The following is a 13,986-nucleotide window of genomic DNA, read 5'->3' on the forward strand; positions in this document are numbered from 1 at the left end:
ACGGGGGAGCCTGGTGGGCTGAATCCCTGGGACGGGGGAGCCTGGTGGGCTGCCGTCTACGGGGTCACAGAGCTGGACACGACTGAAGCAGCTTAGCAGCAGCAGCAGCAGCAGCAGCAGCAAGGCACATGCCTAGGAGTAGAATTTTGGGACTGTAGAGTATGTGCCTCTTCTATTTTATTATATTACAAAAATTGTTTTCCAATTTACACTACCATCAGTACTGTTTGATAGCTCCCATCACTCCATTTGTAATTTTGGACTTTTTATTTTAGCCATTCTGGTACCTTTGTAATGGTAGCTCACTGAGGTTTATAATGTCCTTTCCTTGTCATTAATGATGCCATATGCCTTTCCATATATTTATTGGCGGTTTGGAAATTCTCTTTTTATAAAACGTTTGTTCAAGTCTTTGCCTAGGTTTGCCACGTGATGTCTGTCTTTTCTTACTGATTTGTAAATTGTCCTATCCACTGTTACTGTTAGTTATATGTGTTGCAAAAATATTTTCCCATTCTGTAATGTCTTTTCAGTCTCTTTATGGTGGCTTTTAATGAATAGAAGTTGTATTTATTGGAATCTAATTTATTAAGCTTTTATTTTATGGTGAAGCTTTTTATGTCCTATTTGAGAAATTTTTTTCCTAACCTGAAACATTATTCCACATTATTTTATAAAAGCTTTATAGTTTTGCCTTCACTCTTGGGTTTTAGCCCACCTATAATTTATTTTGTGTATGGTGTGATATAGTCAATTTTGTGTTTTTACCATGTAAATAACCAGTTGTCTCCAGTTGAACTGTTATCAAAAAAATTCAGCCTTTCCTAGGATGATGGTGCCTTCCTCCTGAGAGGATTTGTATTTGCCGGGCACCTAGAATCAGTGCAGGACTACTTTAGACCAGTTCACAGCAGAACACTTTTTTGGACAAACCAGGAAATGTGAATCGGGGTTACAAACTCGCAATCTCTACCAGCTCGTGGTTTTAACTTCCTGGGGCAGGGTTTTTCTTTTCTTTACTCCCTCTGCACTGTTCAGGATCAAAGGCCTTTATTTTCCCTGTGTCTCTTGGGGATGAGGATTAGATAGTGAGAGTAGGTTTTCTTCTGGTTCATTCTTAACCTGAGGAAATAACCCTTTGGGATCCTAGACTTAGTGGGGAAGGCTTCCTCTTATGCTCTTCATTTTTGCACAACTAAGCCTTTAATTTCTAAACTCGTGGGCCGTCAGAGGACTTAAACAATAATAACCAAGTTTCCTTAATTGGCAGATGTCTTTAGAGGCAAAAGCAACGTCAGTGTTCTACTTTCCCTCCAAATTCCCTTTTCATTCAGATTTTGGCCTGATAAATCCCAACTATCTTATCACTTTTATGTTTTTCAGACTTGAAATCTTTGAACAACATTTTTTAGTTGCTTTCATCTGGAGAGTTAGTCTAAACGGTCTAGTCTGTTACATTACTCAAAATATGACTTCTTTTAAGTTTTCAGACTATCAAACAACCATTGGAACGGGGAGGGAATCTCTTAAGTGAAAAAACTAAAATTGTTTTGGTGAATAATTAAAACAAACCAATGAATGCCTCTTGATGAAAGTGAAAGAGGAGAGTGAAAAAGTTGGCTTAAAGCTCAACATTCAGAAAACGAAGATCATGGCATCTGGTCCCATCACTTCATGGCAAATAGATGGGGAAACAGTGGAAACAGTGTGAGACTTTATTTTGGGGGGGCTCCCAAATCACTGCAGATGGTGACTGCAGCCATGAAATTAAAAGACGCTTACTCCTTCGAAGGAAACTTATGACCAACCTAGATAGCATATTCAAAAGCAGAGACATTACTTTGCCAACAAAGGTCTGTCTAGTCAAGGCTATGGTTTTTCCAGTGGTCATGTATGGATGTGAGAGTTGGACTGTGAAGAAAGCTGAGCACTGAGAATTGATGCTTTTGAACTGTAGCGTGGAGAAGACTCTTGAGAGTCCCTTGGACTGCAAGGAGATCCAACCAGTCCATTCTAAAGGAGATCAGTCCTGGGTGTTCTTTGGAGGGAATGATGCTAAAGCTGAAACTCCAGTACTTTGGCCACCTCATGCGAAGAGTTGACTCATTGGAAAAGACTTTGATGCTGGGAGGGATTGGGGGCAGGAGGAGAAGGGGATGACAGAGGATGAGATGGCTGGATGGCATCACCAACTCGATGGACGTGAGTTTGAGTGAACTCTGGGAGTTGGTGATGGACAGGAAGGCCTGGCGTGCTGCGATTCATGCGGTCGCAAAGAGTCGGACACGACTGAGTGACTGAACTGAACTGAATGAATGTAAAAAAGAGTATAGGAGCCTGTATTTTAGAGGGAAAGCTGTAACAGCAAGTTTTTTTTTATTATGAAAAGAAATTATATTATTTACAGTTTAATAAAAAGAACACAATTCTTAAGCAAAATGGGATTTAAAATGATAAAGATAAACAAGTGAAAGGACGATAAAACATGTAAGTGAGTGAAACGCTGATTGTTTGGGGAAGGAGGAGAGGCAGGAGAGACAAATGTAACTAACTGGGAAAATAACATGGAACGGAACTAAAGGTCACGGAGATATGACACTGATAAATATCTGCAGTTGTAGAAAGACACTAGGCACCAGTAGTTCCCATAATCCACTTTCCAGAGCCCCAGGGAGGGAGGGCACAGGAGAAGAAATCAGATCAGTTAGGGGGCCAAAGAGGCCTCCCAGGTGGTCAGTGGTAAAAACCCTCCCTGCCAATGCAGGAGATGTGAGAGACTCCGGTTCAATCCCTGAGTCGGGAAGATCCCCTGGAGGAGGGAAGATCCCCTGGAGGAGGGAAGATCCCCCTGGAGGAGGGCATGGCAACCTTCTCCAGTATTCTTGCCTGGTGAACCCCTTGGAAAGAGAAACCTGGTGGACTTCAGTCCCTGGGGTTGCAAAGAGTGGGACACAACTGAAGTGACTTAGCACACACACACGCAGGGCGTCCAAACCTCTCTCCATCTGAGTCATTCACAGCAGATGATACCTAGACTTGATAAAAAGTACCCCACAGAAAAAGATACAAATTGTTACCAGTTTCAAGCATTCTCTAGAAGAACTCACAAGATTCACACATAGTGGTACTTGTGGCTATGGTTTATTAGAGTGGGAGGCTACAAAGCACAGTCAGCATTGGGAATAAGCATATGGGGTGAAGCGCAGAAAAAACCAGGCACAAGCTCCCTAGGGTCCTTGCTAGTGGAGTCACACAGATGTGCTTAATTCCTCCAGCAATGAGTTGTGAGGGCACCTGTGAAACGTGGTCCACATGGATGCTCATTAGGGATGCAGTGCCCAAAGTTTTTGTTGGAGTTGGTCACATAAGCAGCATCTGCCTGGCATGTAACAAAATTTCAGAATTTTAGAAGGAAAACAGGAAGTCATATATTTTAAAAATTCATTTATTTTTTTATTGAAGGATAATTGTTTTACAGAATTTTGCTGTTTTCTGTCAAACCTCAACAGAAAAGTTTGACATGAATCAGCCATGGGTATACATAGACACGGGACTTCTCTGGTGGCTCAGATGGTAAAAGCATCTGCCTACAAGGCAGGAGACCTGGGTTCAATCCCTGTGTCGGGAAGATCCCCTGGAGAAGGAAATGGCAACCCACTCTAGTACTCTTGCCTGGAAAATCTCATGGATGGAGGAGCCTGGTAGGCTACAGTTCTTGGGGTTGCAAAGAGTCAGACACAACTGAGCAACTTTACTTTATACATATACATATATACATATGTCTCCTCCCTTTCGAAACTCCTTCCTATCTCCCTCCCCTTCCCACCCCTCTAGATTGATACAGAGCCCCTGTCCGAGTTTCCTGAGCCATACAGCAAATTCCCGTTGGCTATCTATTTTACATATGGTAATGTAAGTTTCCATGTTACTCTTTCCATACATCTCACCCTCTCCTCCCCTCTCTCCATGTCCATAAGTCTGTTCTCTATGTCTGTTTCTCTATTGCTGCACTGTAAATAAATTCTTCAGTACCATTTTTCTACATTCCGTATATATGCGTTAGAATAAAGTATTTATCTTTCTCTTTCTGACTCACTTCACTCTGTATAATAGGTTCTAGGTTCAACACCTCATTAGAACTGACTCAAATGCATTCCTTTTTATGGTTGAATAATATTCCATTGTGTATATGTACCACAACTTCTTTATCCATTCATCTGTTGATGGACATCTAGGTTGCTTCCATGTTCTAGCTATTGTAAATAGTGCTGCAGTGAACAATGGGATACATGTGTCTCTTTCAATTTTGGTTTCCTTGGGGTATGTGCCTAGGAGTGGGATTGCTGGGTCACATGGTGGTTTTATTCCTAGTTTTTAAAGCAATCTCCATGCCATCTTCCATAGCGGCTCTACCAATTTACATTCCCACCAACAGTACGAGTGTTCCTTTTTCTCCACACCCTTTCCAGCATTTATTGTTTGCAGACTTTTTGATGAGGGCCATTCTGACCAGTGTGAGGTGATATTTCATTATAGTTTTGATTTGCATTTCTCTAATAATGAGCTATGTTGAGCATCTTTCCGTGTGTTTGTTAGCCATCTGTATGTCTTCTTTGGAGAAATGTCTGTTTAGGTCTTTTCTCCACTTTTTGATTGGATTGTTTTTCTGGCATTGAGTTGTATAAGCTGCTTGTATATTTTAGAAATTAGTCCTTTGTCAGTTATTTCATTTGCTATTATTTTCTCCCATTCTGAGGGAGAATTTGTTTATAGTTTCCTTTGCTGTGCAAAAGCTTTTAAGTATAACCAGGTCCCACTTGTTTACTTTGGTTTTTATTTCTGTTACTCTAGGAGGTGGGTCATAGAGGATCTTGCTTTGATTTATGTCAAGTGTTTTGCCTGTGTTTTCCTCTATAAGTTTTATAGTTTCTGGTCTTACATTTAGGTCTGTAATCCATTTTGAGTTTATCTTTGTATATGGTGTTAGGAAGTGTTCTAATTTCATTCTTTTCACATGTAGCTGTCCAGTTTTCCCAGCACCATTTACTGAAGAGACTGCCTTTGCCCCCATTGTATATTCTTGCCTCCTTCATCAAAAATAAGGAACCCATAGGTACATGGGTTTATTTCTGGGCTTTCTATCTTGTTCCATTGATCTCTATTTCTGTTTTTGTGCCAGTACCATACTGTCTTGATGACTGTAGCTTTGTAGTATATCCTGAAGTCAGGAAGGTTGATTCTTCCAGCTCCATTCTTTCTCAAGACTGCTTTGGCTATTCAGGGTCTTTTGTGTTTCCATATGAACTGTGAAATTTTTTGTTCTAGTTCTGTGAAAAATGCTATTGGTAATTTGATAGGGATTGTATTGAATCTATAGATTGCATTTGGTAGTATAGACATTTTCATAATATTGATTCTTCCTACCCAGGAACATGGAATATCTCTCCATCTGTTTATGTTGTCTTTGATTTGTTTCATTAGTGTCTTATAATTTTATGTGTACAGTTCTTTCATCTCCTTAGGTAAGTTTATTCCTAGATATTTAATTCTTTTTGTTGCAATGGTGAATGGGATTGATTCCTTAATTTCTCTTTCTGATTTTTCATTGTTAGTATATAGAAATGCAAGTGATTTCTGTGTATTGATTTTGTATCCTGCAATTTTGCTAAATTCACTGATTAGCTCTAGTAACTTTCTGATACTATCTTTAGGGTTTTCTATGTACAGTGTCATGTCAACTGCAAACAGTGAGAGCTTTACTTCTTCTTTTCTGATCTGGATTCCTTTTATTTCTTTTTCTTCTCTGATTGCTGTTGCTGGGATTTCCAGAACTATGTTGGATAATAGCGGTGAAAGTAGACACCCGTTTCTTGTTCCTGATCTTAGGGGGAATGCTTTCAGTTTTTCACTATTGAGAATAATGTTTGCTGTGGGCTTATCATATATGGCCTTTACTATGTTAAGGTAGGTTCTTTCTATGCCCATTTTTTTGAAGAATTTTAATCATAAATGGGTGCTGAATTTTGTCAAAGGCTTTTTCTGTATCTACTGAGATGGTCATATGGTTTTTATCTTCCAATTTGTTAATATGGTGCATCACATTGATTGATTTCCACATATTGAAGAATCCTTGCATCCCTGGAATAAACCCAACTTGATCATGGTGTATAAGCTTTTTGATGTGTTGCTGAATTCTGTTCACTAAAATTTTGTTGAGGATTTTTGCATCTATGTTCACCAGCGATATTGGCCTGTAGTTTTCTTTTTTTGTGTTGTCTTTACAGGAGACAGGGATCAAGACCATCCCCATGGAAAAGAAATGCAAAAAAGCAAAATGGCTGTCTGGGGAGGACTCACAAATAGCTGTGAAAAGGAGAGAGGCAAAAAGCAAAGGAGAAAAGGAAAGATATAAGCATCTGAATGCAGAGTTCCAAAGAACAGCAAGAAGAGATAAGAAAGCCTTCTTCAGCGATCAATGCAAAGAAATCGAGGAAAACAACAGAATGGGAAAGACTAGAGATCTCTTCAAGAAAATTAGAGATACCAAGGGAACATTTCATGCAAAGATGGGCTCGATAAAGGACAAAATTGGTATGGACCTAACAGAAGAAGAAGATATTAAAAAGAGGTGGCAAGAATACACAGAAAAACTGTACAAAAAAAGATCTTCACGACCCAGATATTCATGATGATGTGATCACTCATCTAGAGCCAGACATCCTGGAATGTGAAGTCAAGTGGGCCTTAGAAAGCATCACTATGAACAAAGCTAGTGGAGGTGATGGAATTCCTGTTGAGCTATTTCAAATCCTGAAAGATGATGCTGTGAAAGTGCTGCACTCAATATGTCAGCAAATCTGGAAAACTCAGCAGTGGCCACAGGACTGGAAAAGGTCAGTTTTCATTCCAATCCCAAAGAAAGGCAGTGCCAAAGAATGCTCAAACTACCGCACAATTGCACTCATCTCACACGCTAGTAAAGTAATGCTCAAAATTCTCCAAGCCAGGCTTCAGCAATACGTGAAATGTGAACTTCCAGATGTTCAAGCTGGTTTTAGAAAAGGCAGAGGAACCAGAGATCAAATTGCCAACATCCGCTGGATCATGGACAAAGCAAGAGAGTTCCAGGAAAACATCTATTTCTGCTTTATTGATTATGCCAAAGCCTTTGACTGTGTGGATCACAATAAACTGTGGAAAATTCTGAAAGAGATGGGAATACCAGACTACCTGACCTGCCTCTTGAGAAATCTGTATGCAGGTCAGGAAGCAACAGTTAGAACTGGACATGGAACAACAGACTGGTTCCAAATAGGAAAAGGAGTACGTCAAGGCTGTATATTGTCACCCTGCTTATTAACTTATATGCAGAGTACATCATGAGAAATGCTGGGCTGGAAGAAGCACAAGCTGGAATCAAGATTGCAAGGAGAAATATCAATAACCTCAGATATGCAGATGACACCACCCTTATGGCAGAAAGTGAAGAGGAACTAAAAAGCCTCTTGATGAAAGTGAAAGAGGAGAGTGAAAGAGTTGGCTTAAGACTCATCAGTCAGAAAACGAAGATCATGGCATCTGGTCCCATCACTTCATGGGAAATAGATGGGGAAACAGTGGAAACAATGTCAGACTTTATTTTGGGCCTCCAAAATCATTGCAGATGGTGACTGCAGCCATGAAATTAAAAGACGCTTACTCCTTGGAAGGAAAGTTATGACCAAACTAGATAGCATTTTAAAAAGCAGAGACATTACCTTGTCAACAAAGGTCCATCTAGTCAAGGCTATGGTTTTTCCAGTGGCCATGTATGGATGTGAGAGTTGGACTATAAAGAAAGCTGAGCACCGAAGAATTGATGCTTTTGAACTGTGGTGTTGGAGAAGACTCTTGAGAATCCCTTGAACTGCAAGGAGATCCAACCAGTCCATTCTAAAGGAGATCAACCCTGGGATTTCTTTGGAGGGAATGATGCTGAAGCTGAAACTCTACTACTTTGGCCACCTCATGCGAAGAGTTGACTCATTGGAAAAGACTCTGATGCTGGGAGGGATTGGGGGCAGTAGGAGAAGGGGACGACCGAGGATGAGATGGCTGGATGGCATCACGGACTCAATGGACATGAGTCTGAGTGAACTCCAGGAGATGGTGATGGCCAGGCAGGCCTTGTATGCTGCGATTCGTGGGGTTGTGAAGAGTCGGACACGACTGAGCGACTGAACTGAACTGAACTTGGTTTTGGTATCAGGGTGACGGTGGCCTTGTAGAATGAATTTGGAAGTGTTCCTTTCTCTGCAACTTTTTGAAAGAGTTTTAGAAGGATAAGCATTCAGTTCAGTTTAGTTAGGTCACTCAGTCATGTCTGACTCGGTGACTCCATGAATCCATGATCTTCATTTTCTGAATGTTGAGCTTTAAGCCAACTTTTTCACTCTCCTCTTTCACTTCCATCAAGAGGCTTTTTAGTTCCTCTTCACTTTCTGCCATAAGGGTGGTGTCATCTGTATATCTGAGGTTATTTACATTACTCCCGGCAATCTTGATTCCAGCTTGTGCTTCTTCCAGTCCAGCATTTCTCATGATGTACTCTGCATAGAAGTTAAATAAGCAGGGTGACAATATACAGCCTTGACGTACTCCTTTTCCTATTTGGAACCAGTCTGTTGTTCCATGCCCAGTTCTATTGCTTCCTAACCTGCATACAGGTTTCTCAAGAGGCAGATCAGGTGGTCTGGTATTCCCATCTCTTTCAGAATTTTCCACAGTTTATTGTGATCCACACAGTCAAAGGCTTTGGCATAGTCAATAAAGCAGAAATAGATGTTTTCCTGGAACTCTCTTGCTTTGTCCATGATCCAGCGGATGTTGGCAATTTGATCTCTGGTTCCTCTGCCTTTTCTAAAACCAGCTTGAACATCTGGAAGTTCATGCTTCACGTATTGCTGAAGCCTGGCTTGGAGAATTTTGAGCATTACTTTACTAGCGTGTGAGATGAGTGCAATTGTGCGGTAGTTTGAGCATTCTTTGGCATTGCCTTTCTTTGGCATTGGAATGGAAACTGACCTTTTCCCATCCTGTGGCCACTGCGGAGTTTTCCAAATTTGCTAGCTCCTCTCTAAATGTTTGATAGAATTCTGTGAAGCCATCTGGTCCTGGGCTTTTGTTTTGGGGTAGAATTTTGATCATAGCTTCAATTTCAGTGCTTGTAGTTGGGTTGCTCATAATTTCTATTTCTTCTTGGTTCAGTCTTGGAAGATGGAACTTTTCTAAGAAACTGACCGTTTCTTCCAGATTATCTATTTTATTGCCAAATAATTGTTCATAATTGTTTCATAAACCTTTGTATTTCTGCACTGTCTGCTGTAACCTCTCCTTTTTCGTTTCTAATTTTGATGATTTGATTCTTCTCTCTTTTTTCCTTGATGAGTCTGGCTAAGGGTTTGTCAATTTTGTTTATCTTCTCAAAGGACCAGCTTTTAGTTTCACTAATCTCTACTGTTGTTTCTTTCATTTCTTTTTCATTTATTTCTGCTTGGATCTTTATGATTTCTTTCCTTCTACCAATTTTTTGCTTTTTCTGTTCTTCTTTTTCCAGTTGGTTTAGGTGTAAAGTTAGGTTGTCTATTCCATGTTTTTCTTGCTTCTTGAGGTAGGATTGTGCTGCTATAAACGTCCCTCTTAGGACTGCTTTTGCTGCATCCCATAGGTTTTGAATGTTTCTCCTTTGACTCAGACAGTTGGCCGGATGTGGGGATTGGACCCCTGCCTCTGTTTCCCCACCCGCACAGGGCAGGTCTGGTCCTACTAATACTCCTGTTTTCCCTCCTAGTTGCTTTCTTCTACCAAGTTATGCATGGTTCTATCCGCTCCAGTACTCTTGCCTGGCAAATCCCATGGACGGAGGAGCCTGGTGGGCTGCAGTCCATGGGGTTGCTAGGAGTTGGACACGACTGAGAGACTTCCCTTTCACTTTTCACTTTCATGCATTGGAGAAGGAAATGGCAACCCACTCCAGTGTTCTTGCCTGGAGAATCCCAGGGGCGGGGGAGCCTGGTGGGGTGCCTTCTATGGGGTCACACAGAGTTGGACATGACTGAAGCGACTTAGCAGCAGCATATTTTCTTTTCCACTGGTCAGGTACTCCTGTCCACTCTCAGCTGGTGTTCTGCATGCACTTCTGTGCCTGAAAGTGTATTCCTGATGTATCCGTGGAGAAAGATGTACTCCACACCCACCTACTGCTCCGCCATCTTGTTCTCTCCCATGTCTCTGCTCTAAAACATCAAGCCTAGATATCTTAAAGACAAGATCTTCTGGATCTCTTCAGGTAATGCATGCATAGGAACATGACGACCCATAAATTCCCAAAATATACTGAAGAAGCTCTGAAGTAAAACAATCTATATTTTGATTCTGCCGGGTGCAAAACAGCTTTCCTGGTCTCCTCAGGAAGCCATATTTTTGCACAGTCTAAAAATATTATACCACCCTTATCACTTAGAGAATGATGGAAACCCTCCCAAAGTCCAAGTTTCCAGAAACCAGCCAAGAGCCAACTATGCAATAGGTCTGTGTAATAATAGCAGGCTCAGGCCTATTTTGTTAGCTCTTTTCTACGCACAAATTTTCTAAGATGAAAGAGAAGCATCATTGTAAACTGATACTGTATATACATAAAATATAAAAGAATCATCTGATAAACTATTAAAATGAATAAAAGTTTACAAGTATGGCTTAAAAGCAATATAAATCAACAACATTTTTATGTACCAGAAGCTCTACAAAAACAAGCCAAATAAAGGTCCTGTTTGCAATAACTAACATAAGATGCATATAGCCTGGGAATAGTCTTAACAAGGTACATAGTGATGTTATGAAGAAAAAAAATGCACATTATATTAAAAATATAAAGTAAGACTTGGAAAAGTGACCAGTTATATTACTAGTTAGACTGAATGTGAAAATAACTAATTTATAGGTTTAATCAGAATGTCTACTGCTCTGAATTACTTCTTTAAAAGAACAGTAATTTTTGCCCACATTGACAAAATGACTGTAAAGTTCACTTGGAGAATAAAAAGGGAAGAAAGTACTGAACAAAAATTAGTTGTGAGAGGGTCAGTCCTATTCTGTTTTAATCATATGAGGATATGGTAATTAAAACAATGTGATTATGACAAAACGCTAAATTAATGGAAAGTCCAAACATAGATCTTACTATATACATGATAAAGAATGCATCTCAAATCAATGAGGAAGAGAAAGATTAATCAATATAGAATGTAGGAGTAACTGTTTAACAATTTGGAACACACTAATCTAAGCCCTAATTAGTCTTTAGAGAAAACCAAGCATGTCTTATCTTTTTATTATCTCCAATGGCCATCATGTGACCTAATTAAAACCCAAGATATGTGTTTGGCTTTGTAAAGTATTTACAGTTAGAGTTTATATGCAACTCTCTATGTCAAAAAAAAAAAGTTAAAATAAGAGAGCAGACAGTCCTGGGGAAAAATCTCCAAGGGTTAATAATCTCTGTTATTCGTGTCTGACTCTTTGTGACCCATGGACTGTAGCTCCCCAGGATCCTCTGTCCATGGAATTCTCCAGACAAGAATACTGGAGTGTGTGGCCATGCCCTCCTCCAAGGGATCTTCCCAACCCAGGGTCGAACCTGTGTCTCTCACGTCTCCTGTATTAGCAGGTGGGTTCTTTACCACTAGCGCCACCTGGGAGGCCCTGTGTAATACTACACAGCAGACTGAACTGGAAGGACATATTTCAGATTAGAAACAGGAATCATATTAAAGTGATATGATTATGGAAAATTATTATTTTTAAATTAGAAATTATAATTAATTAAAGCTAGATTTTCCTCACTACTTCCAAATGAGTTCTCTCTTTTAAATGACACTAAAATTTAACTTCAAAACTCTTAACAAAATCTGACAGACCTGATTTATTTACATTTCTCCTCTAGAGGGAGCAGAAGTACTTGAAATACATTCTCTCCAAACCCATCTAGCTCACTGTAGTCAAGGGTCTTAGAACTGCAAGCAACTTAGTTGCCCAGTCGTGTCCAACTCTTTGCGACCCCGTGGACTATAGCCCACCAGGTTTCACTGTCCATGGGATTCTCCAGTCAAGAATACTGGAGTGGGTTGCCATGCTCTCCTCCAGGGGATCGTCCCAACCCAGGTATCGAACCCAGGTCTCCCGCATTGCAGGAGGATTCTTTACAGTCTAAGCCATCAGGGAAGCTCAAGCACTTTCCCTTATTGGCTATACAGCCAGATAGCCTCAGTTGATCTATTTCTTACAGGAAGAGTGTATAAATGCTTACTTCTTTCTCTTTAGCTACCAACTGTCAAAGTAAAAAGTCAATTTACAAGCCATCTCAATGGTGACTTATGAGTTCTTTCTATCTTGATCTTTATATAGACACATGAATTTTTATAATTCAGTTTGATTCAAATCTAAATATTTTCCTTTTTTTTTGTTCAAATTGTTTCACCTTTGGGCAGTGGCTGGATTCCCTATTTTTTGAACTTAGATTTACAGATAATGTTCCCACCTCTGGACACCATCCCACTCCTCAATTTATGCTTAATAATTTTTTGCTAATGTTCTTTTCTATCATCAATTTAGGTGAAATCTTTATTATACATATTTCCATGTGTTTTGTCTAATATAAACAACTTCTTGCCTTTTAATTTTCAAGTTAATTCATGACCATAAAAAGTATTTATCCCTGGCCTACCAAATAAGTAGTTTCTTGTTTGCTTTTTTTTTCCCCAGTTTTTAAACTTGTTTGTTGTTTTTATCTCTCCATCTCTCCCATTGTCATTGTCTTCACAGAGGGTAGTCAGGAGCCAGGGCATGATAGGTCTTCTATGCAAAGTGGAAAAATTTAGACTTTAATCTGAAGGCAGTGGGGAAACACTGACTAGTTATAAACAGGAGCGCATCATGATCACGTCTCCTTTCTGCAATGATCACTCAGGGCATAATATAAATAACTGAACAGAGGTGAACAGGGCTAGGGGCTGGAAAACCTGTCAGAAGACTCCTAACCTACAGTCATTCAAGCTAGTTATATAGGGTTTTTTTATTTCCCAGTGCAGATAAAAGTTATGTCTATACTATTTTATACTCTATTAAATGTGAAATAGTATTATGTCTAAAAAACTGTACATACCTTTATTTAAAACTACTTTATTGCTAAAAAAAAAAGTGCTAGCCATCACCTGAGCCTTCAGCAAGTCATACTGTTTTTGCTGCTGGAGGATCTTGACCTGATGTTGATGGCTGACGACTGATCATAGTAGTGGTTGCTGAGGTTGGGTTGGCTGTGGCATTTTTTAAAATAGGACAACAGTGAAGTTTGCCATACAGATGGACTCTTCTTTTCACAAATGACTTCTCTGTAGTATGTAGGGCTGATAACATTTTATTCACAGTAGAATTTCTTTCAAAACTGGAATCAATTCTCTCAGATTCTGCTGCAACTTCATTAACTAAAGTTAGGCAATATTCTACATCCTTTGTTATCATTTCACACCATCTTTACCAAGAGATTACATCTCAAGAAACCACTTTCTTTGCTCATTCATAAGAAGCAACTCCTTATCCATTCAGGTGTTTGTTTGTTTCACCTTTTCATTTTGGGAATAGTGGTAGCTCAGAGAGTAAAAATCTACCTGAAATGTGGGAGACCTGGGTTTGATCCCTGGATTGGGAAGATTCCCTGGAGAAGGGAATGGCAACCCACTCCAGTATTCTTGCCTGGAGAATCCCATGGGCAGAGGATCCTGGAGGGCTACATTCCACGGGATCACAAAGAGCTGACATGACTGACCGGTTAAGCACAGCAGCACGTAGTTGATTAACAATATTGTCCTAGTGTCAGGTGTACAGCGAAGTGATTCAGCTATACATACACATGCATCTGTTCTTTTTCAAATTCTTTTCCCATTTAGTCTGTTA

The 13,986-nt window shown here is 39.9% G+C and overlaps 1 protein-coding gene across 1 annotated transcript in view; it reads right to left on the reverse strand.

Annotated features, from left to right (window-relative positions):
* The window catches only part of ANKDD1A (ankyrin repeat and death domain containing 1A), a 42,213-nt gene that overhangs the window by 27,961 nt on the left and 266 nt on the right, over positions 1 to 13,986 (reverse strand).

The sequence above is a fragment of the Capra hircus genome, chromosome 10, assembly GCF_001704415.2.
Source record: "Capra hircus breed San Clemente chromosome 10, ASM170441v1, whole genome shotgun sequence".
NCBI classification, from domain to species: domain Eukaryota; kingdom Metazoa; phylum Chordata; class Mammalia; order Artiodactyla; family Bovidae; genus Capra; species Capra hircus.